The sequence below is a fragment of the Taudactylus pleione genome, unplaced genomic scaffold (assembly GCF_031769625.1).
Source record: "Taudactylus pleione unplaced genomic scaffold, aTauple2 ptg000275l, whole genome shotgun sequence".
NCBI classification, from domain to species: domain Eukaryota; kingdom Metazoa; phylum Chordata; class Amphibia; order Anura; family Myobatrachidae; genus Taudactylus; species Taudactylus pleione.
In genome coordinates this window covers 1,737,193-1,762,181 of record NW_028284677.1, presented here as the reverse complement: position 1 = coordinate 1,762,181, position 24,989 = coordinate 1,737,193, and the positions used below count along the sequence as shown (strand labels likewise).

At 43.7% G+C, this 24,989-nt stretch overlaps 1 protein-coding gene across 1 annotated transcript in view; it reads right to left on the bottom strand.

Moving 5' to 3' along the window:
* LOC148513625 (C-C chemokine receptor type 6-like) overlaps positions 1-9,694 on the bottom strand; it is a 68,656-nt gene extending 58,962 nt beyond the window's left edge. The window contains exon 1 of the mRNA XM_088481622.1: positions 9,610-9,694. The gene's annotated coding sequence lies outside the window, so the exon portion shown is untranslated. The remainder of the gene's footprint in view (positions 1-9,609) is intronic.
* Between the last annotated feature and the right edge of the window lie 15,295 nt (positions 9,695-24,989).

Here is a 24,989-nt window from a genome sequence, read left to right as displayed (position 1 = left end):
TATCAGCAAGGTAAACTCCTTCCCTCTACCCACTATAAAAATTAGTATTTGACTGCGAAAACCTATTTTGACGAATTCATACAATCCATGGGGGATAGGTATATATTTTATGTCCAGCATAGTTTTCATAGATTTGGCAACAAAACAGGCTGCCTGCTATCTAATTTACTAATTGGGACTTGTCTGCCCATGGTGGTCCATCCTTTGCGTACATCCTCTGACGCTCTGATCACATCAAGTGCTGAAATAGTAGAAGAAAGGCATACATTTTTCAGCACTTTATACTCAACTTTTCACATACCATCATCCACTACCTCCCCCACATCAACTTACCTATCTTCTTCCTCTCTTCTTTCTGCCTCATCTACTTTCTGGGACACCCTGCCACATCTCCTCTGAATTAGCAATCTTTACTTTCCCCTCTCACTTTAGACAAAGGGCCTGATTCAGAGCCACTCACAAGTGCACAGTGCTCGCAAGCGGCTAGATGTTTGTCCACTGTGCATGCGCCACGTCCGGCGTGTGCATGCGCAATCCCTGCCGAGCGACTGAACTTCAGTCACTACGGGGCTCGCTACAAGATGGGGTGGCTGTCAATAGTGAGTGACAGCTCACCCCGTTTTGTAGGCGGGTAGGAGGGGTGGCTGCACAAATGCAGGCATTCCCTTAGGAATGTCTGGCATTTGTGGGAGGACCTACTGACATCACTACTGATGTCAGTAGTGGACTTCCTGGTCTATTAGAGCAGGAAGTCTACTCGGCCTTGCTGCAGCCTAGACCCTGCCACAGGGTCTTGTCGCAAGGCCAATGGTCGTGATAATCGCGATGGTCTCTGGGTCGCTCGCACAAGCTGTGGGAGGTCTCCCACAGCTTTGCAAGTGGCAGGAGAAAAAAAATAATGCCCACAGACCCTGCTAGGTGCCTGCGGCAGCGATTGGGTCTTAATCAGGGCCAAAGTTTGAAAAGCAATCCAACACCTACAACCGACAAAATTTCCCCTGGTCCTGATGGTCTGAGTGTTGACTTTTATAAAATATTACTCCCCAGGCTAGGTGAGACACTAGTATCAGTATTTAACTCCATTATATCCTCTAACTCCCTTCCCACCTACTTTAACTCAGATGTTTTATAATTGCTTACAAAACCTGGAAAGGACCTATCCTCCCCGGACTCTAGTGCCCAGAGCCTATATATATATTCCATAGACAAAAAACCTTATGGTTTCACATGTCCCATTGAGGCTGCTTATACATGATCTGAAAATTCACAAAACCTATTAATTTTCTGCCACCCAAACTTCAAAAAGCAATGAAATTACGATCACTAAGGCTGATGCCTTAGTGGACGTGTTCCTTGCGCAATACAGATATGGTATGCCATCACTCCCTGTGGGTAACTGCAGATTCAGCACTCTCACAGAATGAGATTGCTGTCACTCACAAAATGGTTGAGCTGCTAATTCACAGAATTGTGTGCTCATTGGAATACACACTTGCAGTCTATGCAACTGAGGTCAAAGAAGAAAATAGAGATATGCAGATGGGATAAAAGTGGTGTGGATGGGGGGAGGAGACACAGCAGCATGGATAGGTGAGACACAAAGGTGTGTAGAGGAGGGAAGGTTAAGCAGTAAAGAGGGGGGGTAGAAAAAGTAATGCAGATGGGTGGAAAACAGTGGTGCACTTGGGATGAAACAGAGTGGCATGGTATGGCGGGACAGCGTCATGGACATGGGAAGACAGAGCAGTGCAGATGTGTAAAGACAGATTGGTGCGGATAAGGGAATACAGATTAGCACAAATAGGAGAACACACAACAGTAGGAATTGGGGAAGACAGATTAGTGTGGATGGGTAGGAAGACAGAGTAGTGCGGGTGGGGGGAGGAGAGAGAGTTGCACAGTTGGGGGGGGACAGAGTGGTGCAGATGGAGGAAGAAAGAGTGCCACAGAGGAAAGGAAGACAGCGGCATGGCTTAGGTGAAGGCAGTTGTGCAGAAGAAAAAAGAGTGGCATGGATGCAGGGCGGTGCAGATGGAGAAAGACAGATTGGTGCTGATGAGAGAACACATACTACCATAGGTCGGAGACCACACAGCAGTAGAGATTGGGGAAGACAGATTGGTGTGGATGGGGAGGAAGACAGAGTGGTTCAAGTGGTGGGGGGAGACAGAGTTGCACAGTTAGGGGACCAGAGTAGTTCAGATGGAGGAAGAAAGAGTGCCACAGATGAAAGAAAGACAGCAACCTGGCTGTGGAGAAGGCAGGGTGGTGCAGCTGGGGAAAAACATTGGTGTGGATGAGGGAACACAGACTATCACAGTTGGTAAACCACACAGCAGTAGGGATTGGGGAATATATAGCAGCATGGAGGCATGAAGGGGAAGAAAGTGTAAATGCATAGACAGAGTATGATAGTTTTAGAAATAAGGGAGCTGAGCATGTATTCTAAATGAGATAAATGTATGCAGTGAGAAGGATGCTGGAAGCCAGTGAGATTGTTTTGCTGGTCAAATGGGAAGATTGTGGGCACTGAGTGGGATGTGAGAGCCACATAACTGCTCAAACCTCAGTTGCATAGACTGCATGTGTGTATTCCAATGAGCACACAATTCTGTGAACTAGCAGCCCCACCATTTTGTGAGTGACAGCAATCTCATTCTGTGAGAGTGCTGAATCTGCAGTTAACCACAGGGTGTGATGGCATACCATATCTGTATTGTGCAAGGAACATGTCCATTGAGGCATCAGCCTTAATGATCATAATTTTTTTTTTTTTTTACATGGCTTCCACTCCCCCAGGCATCTTCAGCTGGAGGGCGATGGCCTTTAAGCTCTTTTTCATGGTCGTCGCCAATCCAGGGCTTCTGCGGTGTGGTCTATATTCTGTCTTCAGCAGCTCTTCTCTGCTACCTCCGCACCACCGACTGAGTGCACGGCAACTCGTGCTGGCAATATTTAAGCCAGCCGAGGGTGTCGGGGCAATGACATCACGAGCCGTGATTGGTTCGCGGTGGCCATCTTTGAATTTCAAAAATGGTGCTGAGGCACCATTTTTGAAAAGGGCACGCTCGGTTCTCACCATTGAATTCAATAGTGAGAGCTGCTCATTGGCTGAGAGGCGGAAGGCTCACCTCTCTCAGCCAATGAGCACTTCGCACTGGGATTTCTGGACTGAAATCCCACAGTGGAGCTGTCATTCGGGTAGTAGTGTCCTTAGATGACACTACTAATGTCCATGGGTTCGAGTAATTTGGTTTTTTTTTTGCCAAGACCCAGGATTTGCCTACTTTGGAACAAAGAGGACAGATCTATGCATAGGAGGAGGTGAGTATGGATTTTTTATTACAGATACACCTTTGGATTACCTACTGGAGAAGAGGACAGATTGGTTTCAGGGATACTAGGTGAGTATGTGAGATAGTGTGTGCATATGTGAGTGTGTGTATGTTTTAATAAAATTATACTTTTCTACATTGTGTGTGATGTGTTTTTTAATATTGCTTTTGTTGTGGAACTACAGCTACCAGCATGCCCGTAATGCCCTGCATGCTGATACTTGTGGTTCTCCAAGTACCAGCATGCAGGGGAGGCTTGCTGGGAACTATAGTTCCACAGCAAAAGCCAATATTTATATTTTCAAATGCACCACACTTTACATAATCAACCCAGCACCCACTGTCCAGGGGTGCAGGGGATAGCCATGGGCTATCAGCCTGGGCCTGGGGTGCCTTGAGGAGGGGGACCCCTTTATTGGGGGGTCCCCAACTCCCCAGGATCCCAGGCCTAGGCTGACTAGTGGTCAGGCGTGTTGCTGTGGCTGGGGGGCCTGTTGAAAGGGCTCCCCTGGCTGTGGCATCACCCCCCCACTAGAAGGAGTCCGATGCTACTTCTGGGAAATACAGGGGGGCCCTATGCATTTTCCCCCTGCATTTCCAGAACCAGAACTGGCTCAGAGCCCTGTGCTGGTTGCGCTAAATACGGGGGACCCCTACGTCATTTGTCCCCAATATTTTGGCAACCAGGACCGGTTCTGAAAAGCCTGGTGCTGGTTGTGCATAACACGGGAGACCCCCTATATCGTTTGTCCCCTGTATTTAGCACAACCAGTACTGGGGCTCCAAAGCCCGGTGCTGATTGTTTTCTGGGGGGCGGGGCCACGCCATTTTATTTTTATTAAACACAGAAGCAGGTATATCATGGATCTACCTGATCCGAGCCTGCATTCTGTGTGCTGCTACCCTCCCCAGGGTCCTAGCAACTGCCCCACTGCCATCCACACTGCCGCCTGCACCGCCGCCGCTAAAGCCCGCTACTGTCCCTGGGTTCTGGCTGCAGCTAATGCCTGCTACCCCCCACACCTTTCTGCCAGCTCCCACTGCAGCTAACACCAGCTTCTTTCCCTCCAAGCCCACCAGTGGCGGGCTGGGCCGGGGGTCAGGGTGCCATGTGCCCCCCGGGCCGCAGCATCATGCGGGCCGCGGTGCAGACTGTGTGTGTAGCGCTGACTGGACGGAGTTCGGTCAGCGCTACACAGCACAAACACACAGCCACCGAAGCCGGCAGCTGTGTGTTTGCTGTAATCAGCAGCTGCTGAGAGACTCAGACTGTCAGACTCTCATCAGCTGCTGCTGCTCCCACTGTGGGAGCCATCTTCTGGCTCCCGCAGTGGGTAATGGGAGAGACATCGTCATGACGTCTCTCCCATAATGCAAAGCGGCTGGAGGAGCTGATAGCGTCGGGACCAGGAGCGGGAGTTTCAGGTAAGTGATTTTTTGAATTTTTTTTAATTAAGTCTCTCTCTACTGGGGGGGACTATTGGGGGCACTACCAGGGGGGGGATTACTATAGGGGCACTACCTGGGGGGATTACTATGGGGGCACTACCAGGGGGGATTACTACTAGGGGCACAACCGGGGGGGATTACTATGGGGGCACTACCAGGGGGGATTACTATGGGGGCACTACCAGGGGGGAATTACTATGGGGGCACTACCAGGGGGGGATTACTATGGGGGCACTACCATGGGGGTGGATTACTACTGGGGGCACTACAAGGGGGGGGACTACTACTACTGGGGGAACTACAAGGGGGGGACTACTACTACTGGGGGAACTACAAGGGGGGACTACTACTACTGGGGGAACTACAAGGGGGGACTACTACTACTGGGGGCACTACAAGGGGGGGCTACTACTGGGGGCACTACAAAGGGGGGGACTACTACTACTGGGGGCACTACAAAGAGGGGCTATTACTACTGGGGGCACTACAAAGGGGGGGACTACTACTGGGGGAACTACAAGGGGGGGACTACTACTACTGGTGGCACTACAAGGGGGGGACTACTACTACTGGGGGCACCACAAAGGGGGGGACTACTACTACTCGGGGCACTACAAGGGGGGGACTACTACTACTGGGGGCACTACAAGGGGGGACTACTACTGCTGGGGGCACTACAAGGGGGGGACTACTACTGGGGGCACTACAAGGGGGGGACTACTACTACTGGGGGCACTACAAGGGGGGACTACTACTACTGGGGGCACTACAAGGTGGGACTACTACTGGGGGCACTACAAGGGGGGGAATACTACTACTGGGGCACTACAAGAGGGTACTACTACTACATGGGGCACTACAAAGGGGGGGGACTATTACTACTGGGGGCGCTACAAAGGGGGGGACTACTACTGGGGGAACTACAAGGGGGGGGCTACTACTACTGGGGGCACTACAAGGGGGGACTACTACTACTGGGGGCACTACAAGGGGGGACTACTACTACTGGGGGCACTACAAGGGGGGGACTACTACTGGGGGCACTACAAGGGGGGGACTACTATTACTGGGGGCACTACAAGAGGGTACTACTACTACTGGGTGTACTACTACTACTGGGGGCACCACAAGGGGGGAACTACTACTAGGGCCACTATAAGGGGAGGGGACTACTACTAGGGGCACTGCATAGGGGGGAGGGGACTAATACTAGGGGCACTACATAGTGGGAGGGGACTACCACTGGGGGCACTGCATCGATGGACCACTGCTGGGGGCTCCATATAAAGGGCAATACTGGGGGTACTGCATAAGGGGGAGACTACAACTGGGGCCACTATTTAAGGGGCATTGCATAAGGGTTACCACTATTGGGGGCACTGGATGGGGGGTGGACTGCTACTGGGGGCACTATATAAGGGGCACTGCATAGGGGCTACTATATAAGGGGCTTACTACTGGGGGCACAAGGGGCACTGCACAGGGGGGACCACCACTGGGGGCACTATATAAGGGGCTTACTACTGGAGGCACAAGGGGCACTGCATAGGGGGGATCACTACTGGGGGCACTACTGGAGGCCTGCATAAGGGTGTTCTCTCCTGCGGCACACGGGGCACTGCATATGGGCACTACGACAGGGGGCTGCCCCTAATCTTTATTTTTACCTTACATTAATCCCATATGGACCCGTCTCCTCCCTGAAACACTTGAGGGGGGGCGGCGCCGTAGCACGCACGTTCTTTGGGCCCCCTGGCTACATGCTGCTCCTCTGCCAGGGCAGCCTGCATGCATTTGCCCCAGGCTAAAAGTTGCCAGCCAGCCCCTGAAGCCCCCCACCGCTAATGCCCGCAAATGATGTCCATCTGTGTGGCCAAGTGAAGCCACAGTTATTACACCTGCTGGAGGCTCCTACTGTGACTGCGCAACAAGTTGAAAAGTCCTATCTCTACAATGATGCATTCTTGAGGTAATAGTTTAAAAATTGTAACTTTTTGATTTACCCGAACCCCAAAAGCACATACCCTGGCACAATAGCTACCTAATAAAACAAACCCCAAGTCTAAATTCCACCCCTGCCCTGTTTTGCCTTCCCAAAATACCCCAATAGACTACAGCAGAAAAGTGTTCCTAATTGAGAAAGCCAGAAAAAAGTGACAGTTGGAGCTTTATATTACTCCCAAATCCTTTTTTATGTTTTTGCCCTGAAATTTGGCATGCAGCACAGTGCGACAGTTCTACCTGGCCATGCCAAATTTCAGATCCATACCTCTAATAGCTTTTGAGGTGTAGCCCCTTAAACACTATGTCCCCCCGCTCCAGAATTCTCTATGGGGAAATCATTTTTTTAGATACAGCCTTAATATAAGGGCATGACTCTGTCCTCATAATTTGTGTAGACCACATTCATCCATAAATGCCTTTATTTTATATGTACAGACAGTCAGGATCCTAATTGATTGTCCACTCAATTATTTGTCATTGCAGGCAATATTTTTATACTGTCGATAATTGTTTTTACTCTTTTTTTCCTTCACATCTACCCAGGGGCATCTTAAGAGAGGAGGGGGCCCATGTGCACTCACCATGCGGGGCCCCCTCCTCTCCCTGGTGGCTGGCAGCCAACTGACATGGCTGGCCAGCCACCAGAGCCTTAGTAGACTCCAGGCACTAGAGGGTGCCCGGAGTCTACTGCGCATGCGCAGAACGCAAGAAAGTGGCCACCACGGCCATTTTTCCGGTATTCTGCGCAGAACACTGGGAAAATGGCTGCGGCAGCCATTTTCCAGTGTTCTGAGCTGCGCTGAGACCTGACGCTGGACCACGGACAGGTAACTTTAAATAAAAAAATGGGTGCACCACTGTATCTACCACATATTTCACTCTTTTCTCTCTTCTCTCTCATTTCATTATGTTTAGTGTATATATATATATATATATATATATATATTTATATATTTTAACAACTGTTTAATGGGATATTGGACTCCTTGATTTTGAGGTTATTGAGCTATATCTAGCCAAGACATCCCATTTGAATTTCTATGTTGTATGTGTGTCTTGTTATGGTGAGTCCAACAATAAAATTAATTGTTTTTATATATACTTTCATTCCTTAGTTTTCCCCTCAAGAAGTACTTTCTTCATTTTTCCTTCTACCATAAATTATATACTTCTGGGAGACCTTTTTTCATAATAAGGATGTTACATGTACTGTATTGTGCATGAAACCTACTTATATAGACTTTATTATCTCGTGCTGGGACCAGCTCCTCTCCTCTTCCTCAAGCCTCTATAAGCTGAAGATAGGACAAACTAATGGGGTTAACTCAAAAGTTTGTACATAGGGGTCATCTGTGCTAATTAACACTCTGCTGAATAAATCTTGCATTGTACATAGTAACAATACACACAAATATGCAGAAACTGCAGTTTCTACAAAATTTTATGAAAAACAAGCTATATAAGGGTGCAAAGTTCATATAATAATTACTGATACTTTAATGAGAACCTGGTTTAAATCTCAGTATTGGCTTGGCTCTGTTGGTCAACTGTACTCTAGACAACTGTATATACAATGTTGTGTAAAATGAAATAAGCAGTGAAATTATGTTTTAATGTAAAATAGGTAATAGTTTCTTATGTTCACTACAAAGCTGCCTAGATTGAGGGAGTTCCAAAATCTAGGTAGTCTTTAAATTCAGCTTCCTTGCAGTACTAAGTGAAGCAAACAGATGTAAGGTGTCAAAAGGGATACGTTCAGGATCCCGACAGCAGGGATTCTGACACTCATAATGCCGACACCAGAATCCTGACACTTATTGGAGGGTTAGGGTTAGGCACTAGGGGGAGGGTTAGGCACTAAGGGGGAGGGTTAGGTTTAGGGTGTGGGAATGGAGAGGTTAGGTTTAGGCACTAAGGGGGAGGTTAGGTTTAGATTTAGGAACTAGGGAAGGAGGGTTAGGGGTTAGGTTAGTATACTTAATTACAGCCATCGGATGGTAACTTGGTCAGACCTCACACCGATGTCAGACCTCACACACACAAGTGGTAAATCCAAGATGTGTATTAGCGTTTCCAATGTTTATATGTTGACTTGTTTTGGATGCATCACATTAAAGTTGCATCACACTTTTTGCTTCATTCAATGCATTTAAAATGCAATGATGTGACCTCCAATGACCTCCTCAATTGCTTTATGCTGTGAATAGGAAATTACTATCTTTCCATCTATGAAAATCAATTCTCACAAATAAAACCCACTAATATTTACACCAGAAAAAGCAAAAAATATGAAAACCTTTAGTTTAATTTTGCTTCCCAGGATAAACAATAACATACAGTATGTCCCTTGAAATGAGCCACAGATAGAGCAATAATGTGATGTCTGCTATTGGTTCTCCAAACTTTTTCTGATGGGAAATATCTTATATGCATTTATGCCTTCTTAATGTGTAAGCATAACCTTTTAGTATGAGTATATTTTCTTCCATGGTTATCTGATTATTACTGTATATTCGGAGGTAATATGCACAAAATGTTTTTTTTGTCACCATAGAGAGCACTACAGTGTGTTATCTGTTATGCAATTTGTGCTATTAGGTCACCCTATTATTTTCCTCATATATTACTAATTTCATGCTACTACTTTATTACATGACTGTTTATTGCTATAATCATATTGACTACATGTGTTAGAATCCCTGTAATATTTAATAAACATATAAATGTATGTCCCTTTAATTTACTACAATATTCTTTAATCTGATGAAAATTTGGTTTCTGAAGTCTAGAAGGAACTACACCAATCGGTTAGAAACATTACCCTGAAAGTAAGACTTCTGCTATCAAATGTTTCTTCTTAAAATCAATGGTAAAATAGCTTCACCTCATCCAAAGATCAATACCAGTATCTGCTGTGACAACAATTTACTTTAGGGGTATCTGGAAGACAAAAGAGACACTAGTAAAAATCAACAGTTTTATTAGATGAATTCACTCCCTTGCATCAGAAAGAATCCAGTTTGCTACCATTCACCACATACTGCCATTCATTCAGGTCTAGACAGTGAAGGAACAATGAAGAGTGTGCCTACCAATGTAATAATTATTGTTACATAAATTAACCAAACTGCAAATTGTGCATACTGAAAATTGTGAAAAATAAAGCTTACCTGATGATTCTGATAATTGTTTTTCTGAGCATGGAAAATGTGTAGTGAAGACCTGTGCATGCTGAGAAAAAGCCTCTACTCTACTCTTTGTGAATAGTACAGTGACCTGGGAAGCTAGATCGGCATGGCTGGACTATGGGACTTGGTAATGTATTGTTCCACCACTGAGTGTATCATCATCAAGTGTAAATTATTCTCCTACACAAGAAAGATAAGTTTTCAAGTTGATTGCCATGTATTTGCTCCAGATGTATCCATATGCTAGATATCAATTGCTACGTGTGTTCATGGGATCAAATGATAAACACATTTTCTTCCCAATGCCATTTGTATCATTGTATACAATTTGCTATAAAATACTTTGTATAGTTATTGTGTAATTATTGGTGTAGCTAATTGGTGATATCTTCAGTTTTTAGGTAAGTGGAAAGATTTGTCCAGAACAAATTACTGTGCCCAACAACATAATTTTGGGTCAGGATGGCTACCTGAAAGCCCAAACTAGGCTCCATTGCAGAGATATAATCCTCCATGTATGCCCAGAATAATGGGACCTCCAGAGCACCTAGATGTGCATTGTCAGTCCCTTCTTACAGGAGGACCTCATAGGACATGGTCTATACTGGTGATAGTTATGTCTCTGCACTTGTGATTTAGGGGTAGATGTTTTAAATCTTGGAGAGATATAAAGTACCAACCAATCAACTTCTGTCATTTTCAAATTCAGCCTGTTAAATGGCAGTTAGAAGCTGATTGGTAGGTACTTCAGCATTGCAGATCCGAGTGATGCATCCTAAGACATTTAATTTTCTGCGACACTATAAGCCATCTGAGTAAACTTGAGGTTACTCAGATGGGCCCTTGCAGCTCTGTTGCCTAGACCAGAAAGTCTGTGTCAATAGACACAGACCCATTCCTTAGCACTCCCATAAAATGGGGGTGACATGACCCCATTTTCTGGGAATGGAAGGCCAGCACCATCCACATGTATGATATGATACACTCTGCAAGTGGGCATACTCTCAACTGAGCATCAGTGACCATATGCCTCCGCAACCACAACATAATTACAAGCAGCGCATCTGGATTCAATGTCCTCGGCTTCCTAGATTCCTGGTCGCGGACGTGATGTTATCACATTGTGACGTTGTTAACTAATGCCGCGCTACTGTCAGCTGTCAGATGAGTGGAGAGAGGATAGAAACCTGCGCGGCTGGGTACTGTGAAAGTAGAAGAGGAGGAGCCTGGCTGCTGATATGGAGAGGAACAGACAGAGGGAACTGAAGATGGCACATTATTTTAAATACAGAAGCAGGGGGATGCCACTGCTGGGATCACAGGGGGGGCACACTTCTGGGAACATAGAGGGGAGGGGGGTGCACGCTGCTGGGAGTGGAAACAGAGGGGGTGCACACTGCTGGGATCAAAGAATGGGGCACACTGCTGGAATCACAGAGGGGGGCACACTGCTGGGAACACAGAGGGTCTGTGCTGTGAGGTGAGAAGGGTGGGGAGAGGGTCTGTGCTGTGAAGGCAGGTGGTTTGTGCTTCGAGGGGAGAAGGGTGGGGAGGGTGGTCTGTGCTGTGAGGGGAGAAGGGTGGGGAGAGGAATATGTGCTGTGAAGACAGGGTGGTCTGTGCTGTGAGGGGAGAAGGGTGGCGAGAGGGGTCTGTGCTGTGAAGGCAGGGTAGTATGTGCTATGAGGGAAGAAGGGTGGGAAGAGGGGTCTGTGTTGTGAAGGCAGGGTAGTTTGTGCTGTGAGGGGAGAAAGCTGGGGAGAGGGGTCTGTGCTGTGAGGGGAGAAGGCTGGGGAGAGTGGTCTGTGCTGTAAGGGCAGGGGGGGTCTGTGCTGTGAGGGAAGAAGGATGGGGAGAGGGGTATGTGCTGTGAGGGCAGCGTGGTCTGTGCTGTGAGGGGAGATGGGTGGGGAGAGGGGCCTGTGCTGTGAAGGCAGGGTGGTTTGTACTGTGAGGTGAGAAGGCTGGAGAGAGGGGTCTGTGCTGTGAGGGGAAAAGGCTGGGGAGAGGGGTCTGTGCTGTGAGCGCATGGGGGGTCTGTGCTGTGAGGTGAGAAGGCTGGGGAGAGGGGTGCTGTGAGACAGAAAGTGAAGGAGGCAGTATGTTGTTCTGTGAGGGTGCAGTATGTGGTCCTGTGAGGTGGGCAGTGAAGGGACCAGGCCTCCTTCAAGTTCTGAGCAGAGGTTAGGGTGACTGATAAGGGAGCCTGGGATTCTCTGTATCTACAACAATCTGAACCTGTGTGCATACACACATATATTTATGAAAGGGACTCCATGGATGTTAATAAAAAATCAAGTACATTGTACATACATAACCAACGTTTCAAGGCCGTGGTGGACCTTTCTACAGGGGCATGAATCAGGAATTAAAATATAGTGCTATGGATTGTTTGAGGGAAGGAAGGCCCTAAACCGGTATCTTGCCTAGGGCTCCATTAGGTCTAAATCAGGCTCTGCCCAGGTGTTTCTCCTATGAAGCTTAACTTTGCAAACAAGAAGGGGATGGGCTCCTTTTCCAACATAGGGGAAATTTATCAAGTGTCAATTTGGTAAAATTTTATGTTTTATGGTCATTTACAAGCCAACAGATTTATCAATGCAAAATCATTAAAAAAATTACAGTAAAACTACTGTTTCAAATCAGACTGACTGCAAAATCACCACCACATTAAAAAATTCAAATCACTCCACCTAGGGATGCCAGAGGCAATGCTGAGTAGCATTGGCCTCTTCTAGTGCTCCTGGTTGGTGGGTGCAAGGATAAAAAAAGGAAATATGTGCCACCATTATAATAAAAAAAGATCATGATGTGCCTCTTGCATCTAAAATGTCATCTCTCATAATATCTCATAACTACTGTACATATTCTCACTGCGGTTAAAAAAAACAAAGAAAAAAGTGTTCCAACAATGGGCACTAATGGACTATTCTCATATAAGATCATCTTACTAAGGAATCTCAATTATGGTGACCCTTGATGGAAAACAATACAAATTAACCTTTAATTCATCTTTTCAAATATTGTAGCCAGCAAAATATAAAGTGCAAAATGTGTTAAAGTACTCTTATGTGAAACAATACTAACATTTAACTAAAATATTGTGTCCACTCTTATTCCTATATTGTTACTATTATGTCCAATATTTACTATGACAGGATGCTCATATATAAATTGGTGTATTGATAATATCACTCCTCCTATATGTTCAGGTGATTATTTTAGATTCATCCAGATTGGTGGTACTTATATCCTAGTTTCCCTTGAGATACCACAAACACATTCACTGCTGTCAATTACTATCTGGACAAATTCTCCTTCATAGTATTAAAATCATCTCCCCATATTCATGGGACTGGTTATTGGATACCACTACAATTTAAATCAGTGAGGATTAATAATCCTTAATCCAATCATCCCACATCTGTATGTTAGTTGAAACACATAGGTTCCATTTCTCATTGTGTGTTAATCCATGTGTTTCATAGTATATCTCATTACAGGGAAGACTTCCTATCTTTCATATAGGATTAATCATCTAACATCAGTGGTTTCTTCTTCCGAATGTGTCCCAAGCTATATAGACCTAATAGCTGTTTGTCAGAAGGTGTATCTCATTCATATACAATGTCTCTAATCACTTCTGCCACTCAGTTCTAGCATGTGGATTTCATTCATCACAATATAGTTTTTTCACCCCTTCAAGTACAGTTCTCCACTGATATATAATTTGGTAATCCGGTAAAGGGTGTAATATACCCAAACTCGGGTTTACAAACTGTCTGTTAACCACCACAATCTGTGGTTAACCTCATTTATTGTTCATAGATATCAGACTGATTGTGATATAGAATCCTCATTAGCTGTAATAGCACCAGAGTTCTGCATACTGTTTATTCTCTAGACACATACTAGAAACATTGTGGTTAGTATTACTAGGGCACATATTAGAAACACTGTAGCAGTATTTTTAAGTATCAGAGCTCTTTCACATAATACATCAGTTCTCATTGTGAGCTCCTTATCCGCATTGTGTTTTTATTCACTGTCATATGCATCCATGTCACCTTATTAATCTCTGTATATGGAGGCCATAGAGTGGACAACAATAAGTAAAATCACCAGACATGCTAACCCGCATGCGCGGTGTCCCCTAATGTACGTTTCACTATCGCTTCATCATAGGATCAACCCGACATATGCCTATATCCTCATTAACCACAAATCGGTGTACTTACATGTCAGTGACACATCTTGCAGCCAATCAATGAAGCCTGTCAGTTTCCTTATTGGTTTGATCGCTGTTGTACTATTTCTTTACAGGGGAGTCTCTGCAGTTACTTTGAATGATAGACTCTTTGGGGGTCATTCAGACCCACTCGCGAGCGGCAGTCCGCTCGCAAGTGGGTCGATGTTCCCCACTGCGCATGCGCACGACGGAGGGAGCTCCGTCGTGCGCATGCGCAGGACCCGGCGAGCGAAGGACTTTCCATCGCTCCGGGTCTCACACCAAAGAGGGCGTGCTGTCGATGTTGATTGACAGCATGCCCCCTTTGGTGGGCATTCCGGGGGCGTGCCTGCCAGATGGAGGCGTTCCTATGGGAACGCCTACCATCTGAAGCCAGCCCCAATGACATCACTAGTGATGTCAGTGGGAGTGATTTTGGCTCTGATAGAGCCAAAATCACTCCTGGCCTTGTGGTTGAGAAACCCGACCACAGGGTTTCTCTCGCAAGTCCGATGGTCACGATGGTCAAGACCATCATGACCATCTTGTTGGACGCTCGTATATGCTGTGGGTGGTGACCCACAGCTATACGAGCGTCCAGGAGGATGCTCCATTTTAATGGAGGTGGGCCCTGATTCAGAGCGAGCGCTCTGGTCAGAGCGTCCGGCTCTGAATCAGGGCCTTTATCCAATTGGCTCTCCCTGTCAGCCTCCTCTTTGGTTCATGGCTCTATAGGTAGAATTAGGCATATTGAAATCTATGAGAAAACAATAAGTAATATAGATAAATAATACCTTTCATCCTACCTCATTTAATTAATTACTTATTATACTCTTGTCAGTTTCCTCATTAATTCTAGTATAAACTGTGTTTAGCATATTGCATTTTATAAAAATACTCTTAACTAGAAACCATAAAGATGGCGTCTGAAACCGGATATGACGTTGTGAATAACACGTGTCACTTCCGGTGACCATCCTGCGTGGACCGCATGTGGAATGCGGAAGTCATCAGGAAGTGGGAAAGAATCAGATTAACATCAGGGGTATTTAAACCCCCAACATCAAGAGGTATGTCATCCTTTCTTGAAAAAGGTTTTGAACCGAAACGCGTTGCACGGAGGACATACCAGCGGACTGCCACTACCCCTGAACCTGTGGGACCTTTTGCTTTATTCCAGCTAGCCCACCACAGCACCGCTGAGGGGTGAGAAAACATTATCCAGTGACGGTTCTTGATTGCACTGTGTCACTTTATTACATTGAGATCCCAGCTGGGAATATATTGCACCACGTCACTTTGATATACAGTTCAACAGGATTTGTGTTCAATATTCATATGTACTGTGTCACTTTTTTGCATTGAAATTCCAGTTGGGAATACATTGCACCATGTCACTTTAACTTATTATTTTAAGGAGATTTGTTTTATGTTTTACAAATTGTTTGTGAAAAAGGACCTTTTTCTCTTTTTATTCCAATAAAATTTCAATATTATTCACTTTTATGCCATACATCCTTCCTATTTTAGCGCTGGTATTCACACCCATAATATGTGATGGATTATTGTTAGGAAAAGATTTTTATATTTATATGTTCAAGAGACCGCACTACATATTTTAATTATACATGTTTGAATGATCTTCAAATATTATATTAATTTGTCTAGTTATGACAATGTTTTCAAAATAGATATTATTTATCTCACAAGTGTTATTATTATCAACCACCAGTTATAAATTATTATTTATTAAGGTGAAATGTACTTTATTATTTTCATTATGCATATAAAATAGGTGATGGGCTACTCCAATCACTATGTTTACACATATTTAGTGGATATGTGGATACACTTATTCATTTATAATTTATATGACAATTTTTTGGTTGTCACTATTTTAGTATTATATATTTTTTTCACATATTATTTACTACTTATTATTCACATTATATCATAACACTTATTAACATTAATCACATGAGATATGAATAATTCACATTAATAAATAATAATTTATAACTGGTGGTTGATAATAATAGCACTTGTGAGATAAATAATATCTATTTTGAAAACATTGTGATTATAACTATTGAAATGAATATAATATTTGAAGATCATTCAAATAAGTATAATTAAAATATGTACATGATTAGGGGTTTATTTTCAATATTTCAATATTGTACATTCCAATAGTGGGGTCTCTTGATACATATCAATATAAAAATCTTTCATAACAATAACCAATGCTGGAAAGAGTTATTTATAACCATCAAATTGGACTATAATGTACCTTTTGCAAGTATCTGTTTTTCTTATAAAATGCAATATGCTAAACACAGTTTATACTAGAATTAATGAGGAAACTGACACTAGTATAAGAGTAATTAATTAAATGAGATAGGATGAAAGGTATTATTTATCTATATTACTTATCATTTTCTCATAGATTTCAATATGTCTAATTCTACCTATAGAGTCAGGAACCAATGAGGAGGCTGACAGGGAGAGCCGATTGGATAAAGAGTCTGTCATTCAAAGTAACTGCAGAGAATCCCCTGTAAAGAAATAGTACGACAATCCAACCAATAAGGAAGCTGGCAGGCTTCATTGATTGGCTGCGAGATGTGTTACTGACATGTAAGCACACCGATTGGTGGCTAATGAGGTTCTGTGCAACCCGTATGTCGGAAGTGATAGCGAAATGTACGTTAGGGGACACCGCGCATGCGGGATAGTGTGTCCGATGATTTTACTTATTGTTGTCGACTCTATGGCCTCCATATACAGAGATTAATAATGTGATATGGATGCCTATCACAGTGAATAAACACAATGAGGATAAGGAGCTCACAATGAGAACTGATGTATTATGTGAAAGAGCTCTGATACTTAAAAATACTGCTACAGTGTTTCTAATGTGTGCCCTAGTACTAACAACAATGTTTCTAGAATGTGTCTAGAGCAGTGGTTCCCAAACTGTGCACAGTGGCACCCTGGGGTGCCTTGGGACACTTGCAGGGGTACCTCCGGTTGGAGGTCCAGCACCAAATCAAATAATTTATGGTCAATGTAATGTAAATATGTGGACAAACAGAAGCGTAATCCTGTGAACCACCACATAATTGAATCTAAGGATAACAGGTAAGCACAATTTACTTCACTTTACTACATTTTTTCTGAATTTTTCAAAAAACTTTTGATTTAGGGGTGTTGTGCTGATACTTTGGGGTGCTGTGATTCAAAAAAGTTTGGGAACCACTGGTCTAGTGATTAAACAGTATGGAGAACTCTGGTGCTATTACAACTAATGAGGATTCTAAATCACAGTCTGATATCTATGAACAATAAATGAGGTTAACCACAGATTGTGGAGGTTAATCGACAGTTCGTAAACCAGAGTTTGGGTATATTACACCCTTTACCAGATTACCAAATTATATATCAGTGGAGAACTGTACTTGAAGGGGTGAATAAACTATATTGTGATGAATGAAATCCACATGCTAGAACTGAGTGGCAGAAGTGATTAGAGACATTGTATATGATTGAGATACACTTTGTGACAAACAGTGATTAGATCTTTATAGCTTGGGACACATTCGGAAGAAGGAACCACTGATGTTAGATGATTAATTCTATATGAAAGATAGGAAGTCATCCCTGTAACGAGATATACTTAATCCAATCATCCCACATCTGTATGTTATTTGAAACACATACTGTACTGTAGGTTCCATTTCTCATTATGTGTTAATCCCACATCTGTATGTTATTTGTACTTTAAAATTGAGAAATGGAACCTACAGAATGTGTTTCAAATAACATACAGATGTGGGATGATTGGATTAAGGAATATTAATCCTCACTAATGTAAATTGTAGTGGTATCCAATAACCAGTACCATTAATATGGGGAGACGATTTTAATACTATGAAGGAGAATTTGTCCAGATAGTAATTGACAACAGAGAATGTGTTTGTGGTATCTCTAGGGAAACTAGGATACAACCAATCTGGATGAATCTAAAATTATAATCACCTGAACATATAGGGGGAGTGATATTATCAATACACACATTTATATATGAGTAACCTGTCATAGTGAATATTGGACATAATAGTAACAATATTTTAGTTAAATGTTAGTATTGTTTCACATTTGAGCACTTTAACACATCTTGCACTTAATATTTTGCTGGCTACAATATTTAAAAGATGACCTTAAAGGTTCATTTTTACTGTTTTCATATCTTCTTGGGGCACCACAATTGAGATTCCTTAGGGGGATGATCTTATATGTGAATAGTCCATGAGTGCCCTTTGTTGGAACACTTTTTTCTTTCTTTTTGTATGTATATAACGATTTATCTTGGGTTCACCTCCCTCTAGTAATGACAATATATTAGAACTAATAATCAATTGGGGAAGGACATAACTATATTACAAGTTTCTGTGCGGACAACTCTAAGTCCTTTAGTTATGTTTTAATATAAACTCATATAGAGCCAGTCTATTCGAAAGCGGTATGAAATAGCGCTGGCCCTCTGGCCGGCAGTTCGAATCCCAGCAGTGGCTGGCCGACAGAAGCAGAGATCCCTGCAGCGGAAGCCCAACTGTGCTGGAAATCATGATTGTCCGTAGGTAAGTAAAAACTAACTTAACCTAACCCCCTAACCCTAACCCTCCTTAGGGGTGCCTAACCCTAACCTCCCCCCCAAGTGCCTAAACCTAATCCCCCCTCTAGGTGCCTAACCCTAACCCCCCCTTCCCCGCTGCCTAAACCTAAGTCCCCCGGGGAAGTGCCTAACCCTAAGTCCCCCTGGGGGTGCCTAACCCTAACCCTCCCTCCCCCTAGCCTAACCCTAACCCTCCTGGGGGGTGCCTAACCCTAAGTCCTCCCTTGGTGCCCTAAACCTAACCCTCCCCCTACAGCTGTCCGCTTACGGCGCCCGGCATCCCTTTGATCGGGATGCCGGGCGCCGGTCTCCCGGTGTCGGGAAAATGACAGGCGTCTAGATATAGACACCTGTCATTTAACCCTCACCGGGATTAAGCAGTCGGGAAGCCTGCTGTCAGGATTAAGACAGCCGGTTTCCTGATTGCATCCCGTCTATTCCGTTGCACTTTAAAATCAACTGATTGTTATTAGAAACAATCTACGTTTATTTAAGAGTACTGTGCTATATTATTTTAAAATTGTATTCTTCCATTTTTAATAAACTTTCAAAATCTACTCTTAAAGGGGCAATTTAATTGTTTTCACTTTCGGCTCTGACTGATGGACGCCCCACAGAGAAATTCAATTGTTGCTCCGTTAGGGCGTAATAGCTGCCAGTGTCAGCATTTGTGCTCGCACTCTCCTGAGGTGGCAGCAGAAATGTACAATAAGTCTGTTGCGAATGCTGCCCATCCACTAGCAGACTTGTCCCTAAAAGATGAAAGATCAAAAAATCTTCACAAATCATTAATCAATTCCTGATGATCGCTATCGTTCATGTGCACGAACGATTTGTGAACGATTGCACAAAGACTATAGACCAACGATTTTCAAAGCAGTTGTTACTGAAAGTGGGCTGAAATATTTATTTAAATCTATATATATTGGTCGTTGGTCATTCCAGCTTTGAAAACGTGCACCGATGCATGAATGATTGAACAATAACGATGTCCAATAATGACTAATTGACGGGCAAAGCAGGACGACGCAAACGACTGTTGGGATCACGCATTGCTGGTCATTTAGGGCATTTTACTGCACGATTTGCGGATGATTTCCAAATGATTGAACGATAATGATGGACGTTATCGCTCAATCGCTAGGTTTAATCGCCTAGTGGATGGGTAGCTTTATGCACCCAAACTGTTCAGGAAAAATCTTAATATTTCACTAGAGCACACTGCACCCTAGTATAGTAAACCAATTGCATTTCTCTATATGCATTTGCATATCTATGATAAATTGGTGTTTATCTTTTGTGACTGATATCTATTGTATTCACATACAGTATATGTGGTAGCATGGAACTAAAGTGTCTTAACTACTGTAGCATTTATCAACAGAAGTCTTTTGTACGGACTGCTTTGTAGGTGGCACACGACAAATAATAATCTCTGATATCTATAGGTGTGTGCAAGGTCTTAATAAGGAGTGTGTGGACCACAAACACAATTTTTAATTAATTTTCTTTTTTTTTTACTGTCTATCAGTGTCTATGCCAAATGGGTTCCAGACTATAGACAGACAGTAATTAGTTAGACAATGTCTAGATAGACACCAGATGTTAGACAGTTAATAGTTAGACAAGGATAAAAGTTCGACACAGACAAAAGTCAGGCACACTAAAGTTAGACATGTAAAAAATTCGACAGGTACAAAAGATCAACAGGGTCAAAAGTTCGACATGAAAAAGATCAACACAAAAATGGTCGACACATTTTTTTTTAGGATTAGGGTTAGGTTTAGGATTAGGGTTAGGCACTTACTGGAGGGTTAGGGTTAGGCATTTACCCCCATGGTTAGGGTTAGGCACTTACTCATATGGTAAGGGTTAGGCACCAGGAGGGAGGGTTAGGCACCAAGGGGAGGGTTAGGGTGAAGATTAGGGCTAAAAAACAAACAAAAAAAATTGTTGACCATTTTTGTGTCGACCATTTTCATGTTGAACTTTTGACCCTGTCGACCTTTTGTACCTGTCGAACTTTTTACATGTCTAACTTTAATGTGTCTGACTTTTGTTTGTGTCTAACTTTTTACCCTGTCTAACTATTGACTGTCTAACATCTGGGGGTAAATTTACTGAAGTGAGAGTTTTTAGAATTGAGCTTTAAAAGTGATGTTGCCCATAGCAACCAATCAGATTCTAATTAACATTTAACTAGCACCTTCTAGAATATAATAGCTAGAATCTGATTGGCTGCTATGGGCAACATCACTTTTAAAACTCACTTCTAAAAACTCTCACTTTAGTAAATTTACCCCCTGTGGGTAAATTTACTAAGTTGAGAGTTTAGGAGAGTTTGCAAACTCTGGAGAGTTTGGGAATTTTTCCCCACTCTCAAATTTACTAATGTCAAACTCGGGAGAGAGATCTCCTTTGCTACGGGTAAATACTGGAGAATTTACCAAGCAGAGAGTTTGTAAACTCTCATGAGATGGGAAAACTCTCCTGTAAAAACTCATGAAAAAAATACACCTGCCTGTAATCTGAGAGTTTGGCAGAAACATACACAGATCTCTGTGATCCATATATGTTTCTGCCTGTAAATTTAGAAAAAAAAATAATATCCAAAAAAAAATGACATAGGGGCCCTTCTCTTAAAGATTAACCAGCCCCAGGCTTGCCAGCCTGTCCTGGTTTCTGAGATTATGAGGAACAAAATGTGTAGGGTTCCCATGTAATTTAGAAACAAACACCAGGCTGCAGGGCTAGTCCTGATTTTAAATATAGGGGGGTAAATTGCGTAGGGTCCCCCCTATATTTAAAACCAGCACCAGACCCAAAACGGCCGGGCTGTAATGCCAAAGCCTGGAGACCCTTTCACCAGGGCTCCGGGTCCAAAACATTAGCAGCCCAAGCCGGTCAGGCCAAGCCGGGGATCTCAGGGGAGGTGGGGACCCCCCAAAAAAGGGTCCCCCCCTCTTCCTTAACCCCAGGCTTGGTCTGAAGTCTGGGGCTCTTCCCCACACCCATGGAGTGTTGGGTACGGGGGTAATAAAGTGGGGAAATTTAAGTAAACTAATGTATTTTACAGTGGAACTACAGGTGCCAGCATGCTGCCCTTTGGCACTTGTTGAATTACAAGTGCCAGCAGATGGGCAGCACCTGTACCCCCTCTGACAAAACACACACCTAGATGGGCAGCACATGTACCCCCAAAGACAAAACACACACCGTGCAAAGTATAACTTTATTACACACACCTACCCATTCACACATACTTACCTATACCAGATGTATCTGTCCCCTTCTCCAGTAGAATCTGGAATGACTGGCCTTGCAAAAAAGATTTCATATTCACCGATATCCTGGCGCTGGTCTCCGCAGTAATCCATGGACTTTATAAAACAAAAAAACGAGTTTCCCGATCCACGCACTGGGTATCAGTATGTGTGTTGCCACACATACTGATACCTCCCAAAAGCCAGCTGATGGGACTGCATGGGGTTGCATGTCCTGCCAGCCAATCAGTGGCCATGCTGACTGTAGAGCAGCCACTGATTGGCTCCAGCTACTGACAGTTTCCATGTTTTTTTGTTTTCAAAATGCCATGGATTACTGCGGAGACCAGCGACAGGATATAGGTGCATATGAAATCTTTTTTGCAGGGCCAGTCAATACAGAATCTACTGGAGAAGGGGACCGAAACATCTGGTATAGGTAAGTATGGGTGAATGGGTAGGTGTGTGTAATAAAGTTATACTTTGCATGGTGTGTGTGTTTTGTCTTTCTTTAACTATTTATTTTACAGTGGGGGTACAGGTGCTACCCGTCTGCTGGCACCTGGCCAAAGGGCAGCATGCTGGCACCTGTAGTTCCACTGTAAAATACAATAGTTTACTTGAATTTCCCCACTTTATTACAAGAGTAGATTATTCAGCGCTAAACCAATCTGAGCCTGTATAATGTACTAATAGTGCTGGATGGCTTGAGATATGTCGCTAAGTCCTGGGACGTATTTGATATAATGATTGTCAGCAAACTCTTGTACCAAGTTCAAAATAATGCTTTACTTGGATAATCACATAAAATACATGTAATGATTAAAGAGCAATTATTTAATGTCCAAATATACACTTAGAATAATGAAAACATATGGAAAACATATTAATAAATAAGATTGATATTCTTAATGTGAAAGTGCTTGCTGGCACTTGTCTAACAAAGAGTCAATGATTATGTAAGCACAGTTTACTTGCTGTACTGAGACCCTTCTAAGTATGAGAGTTCAATGCTTGTGAGTGGGGGAGAGAGATTGGCGGCGTCCCACTATCTATTCCAGTTGGTGCAGTTCTGATATGAATAATATAGCTGGAGTGAAGTGGTTAATGTGGGCTTGAAGTGGTTAATGTGGGCTGATGTTGATGGATGAGGGTGTCTTCGGTGCAGGATGGAGGAGAACCACTTAGGCTAGGGAGCAGTGTCTCTGGACTGGAGTGGTGCAGACTGTGGGTGGAGCACATAGTATGTCTAATGAAAGACTGTACCCTGCACTCCAGTTCTGAAGCCTTGCAGACCCCTGTCTGGGGAGGGGAACCACTGGATGCGACTGTTCCCGATCTTGTCCCACTTCCCCCTCCACTAACAGAGACTTACCTGTTGACCTGGCGCTGTGTGTGGCCGGATCCCTCCTCCTCCTGCCTGTGCTGCGTGTCTTCTGCCTGGTGGGTATGGGTGTTCATCTCTGACCTCCTTTTTCTCAGGTACTTCCTGGTTTCTATTTCTTCCTGGTCATGTGTGACTTGCCGGTCACGTGGTGCAGCTCAGTGTGGCTTGGTGCAGGTCTCAGTAACAGTGTCTCTTGTGCGGTGATGAACAGGGATAAGAGTCAAATAGTGACTTGTGTCTCTCCAATGCATTTTGACCACTTTGTGGTCTTCCTCTGGGAGTAGTAATGGTTGATGTTAGGTGAGAGGGGTTTTCAATGTCACTTTATTACCCCCGTATCCAATGCTCCAGGGGTGCGGGGAAGAGCCCCAGTCATCAGACCAAGCCTGGGGTTAAGGGAGAGGTGGACCCCTTTTTTGGGGGGTCCCCACCTCCCCTGAGTTCCCCGGCTTGGCCTGACCAGCTTGGGCTGCTAATGCTTTGGACCCGGAGCCCCGCTGAAAGGGTCTCCGAGCTGTGGCATTACAGCCCGGCCGTTTTGGGTCTGGTGCTGGTTTTAAATATAGGGTGGACCCTACGCAATTTTTCCCCCCTATATTTAAAATCAGGACTGGCCTTGCAGCCTGGTGTTTGTTTCTAAATTACATGGGAACCCTTCACATTTTGTTCCCCATAATCTTAGAAACCAGGACAGGTTGGCAAGCCTGGGGCTGGTTAAGCATTAGGGGAAAGGGCACTATGTAATTTTTTTCAAAAACACTTTTAACCCATTTTTTAACAGGTACAACACAAGCAGCTTACACATATCTCAGTCAAATGTGCAGGCTGCTTGCTCGGGAGAGTTTTGCAGATCTCAAGTGAGTAATCTCCTGCAAAACCTGCTACTTGGGGGAGACATCTCCTGCAAAACCTGCTACTCAGCAGAGAAATCTTGTTCAGCTTCACCATCGGCCATCTCACTCTCAGGTAAACTCTCTTCTTAATAATTTGAGAGTCTCAGGAGCTTCAAATCACCCAAGTTTAGGTGAAACTAATTGAGTGAAAAAAGGCAAACTCTCCCAGACTCAATTCTTAGTAAATTTACCCCCTGGTGTCTATCTAGACATTGTCTAACTGATTACTGTCTATCTCTTATACCACACCCATGCCAAACAACCCCTATACCAATGTGCAGAAAATACTTTGCTAGAATATCAGATTTGTATAATGCAAAACATGCACTATTATGTTTTCATTTTTATTACCATTATAATTTATTATACATTAAAATCTTTCTCTAGCTCAGAGTTTCCCAACTCTGCCTTTACAGTACACGTTTTAAGGAATTGATGCATGAGCACCAGTGAATTAGTTAGTACCTCAGTCAATTTGATTTAAGCATCTGGATTCAAGCATGGATATCCTGAAAACCTGGACTGCAATGGCAGAGTTTGGAAACCTCTGCTCTGGCCTATATACAC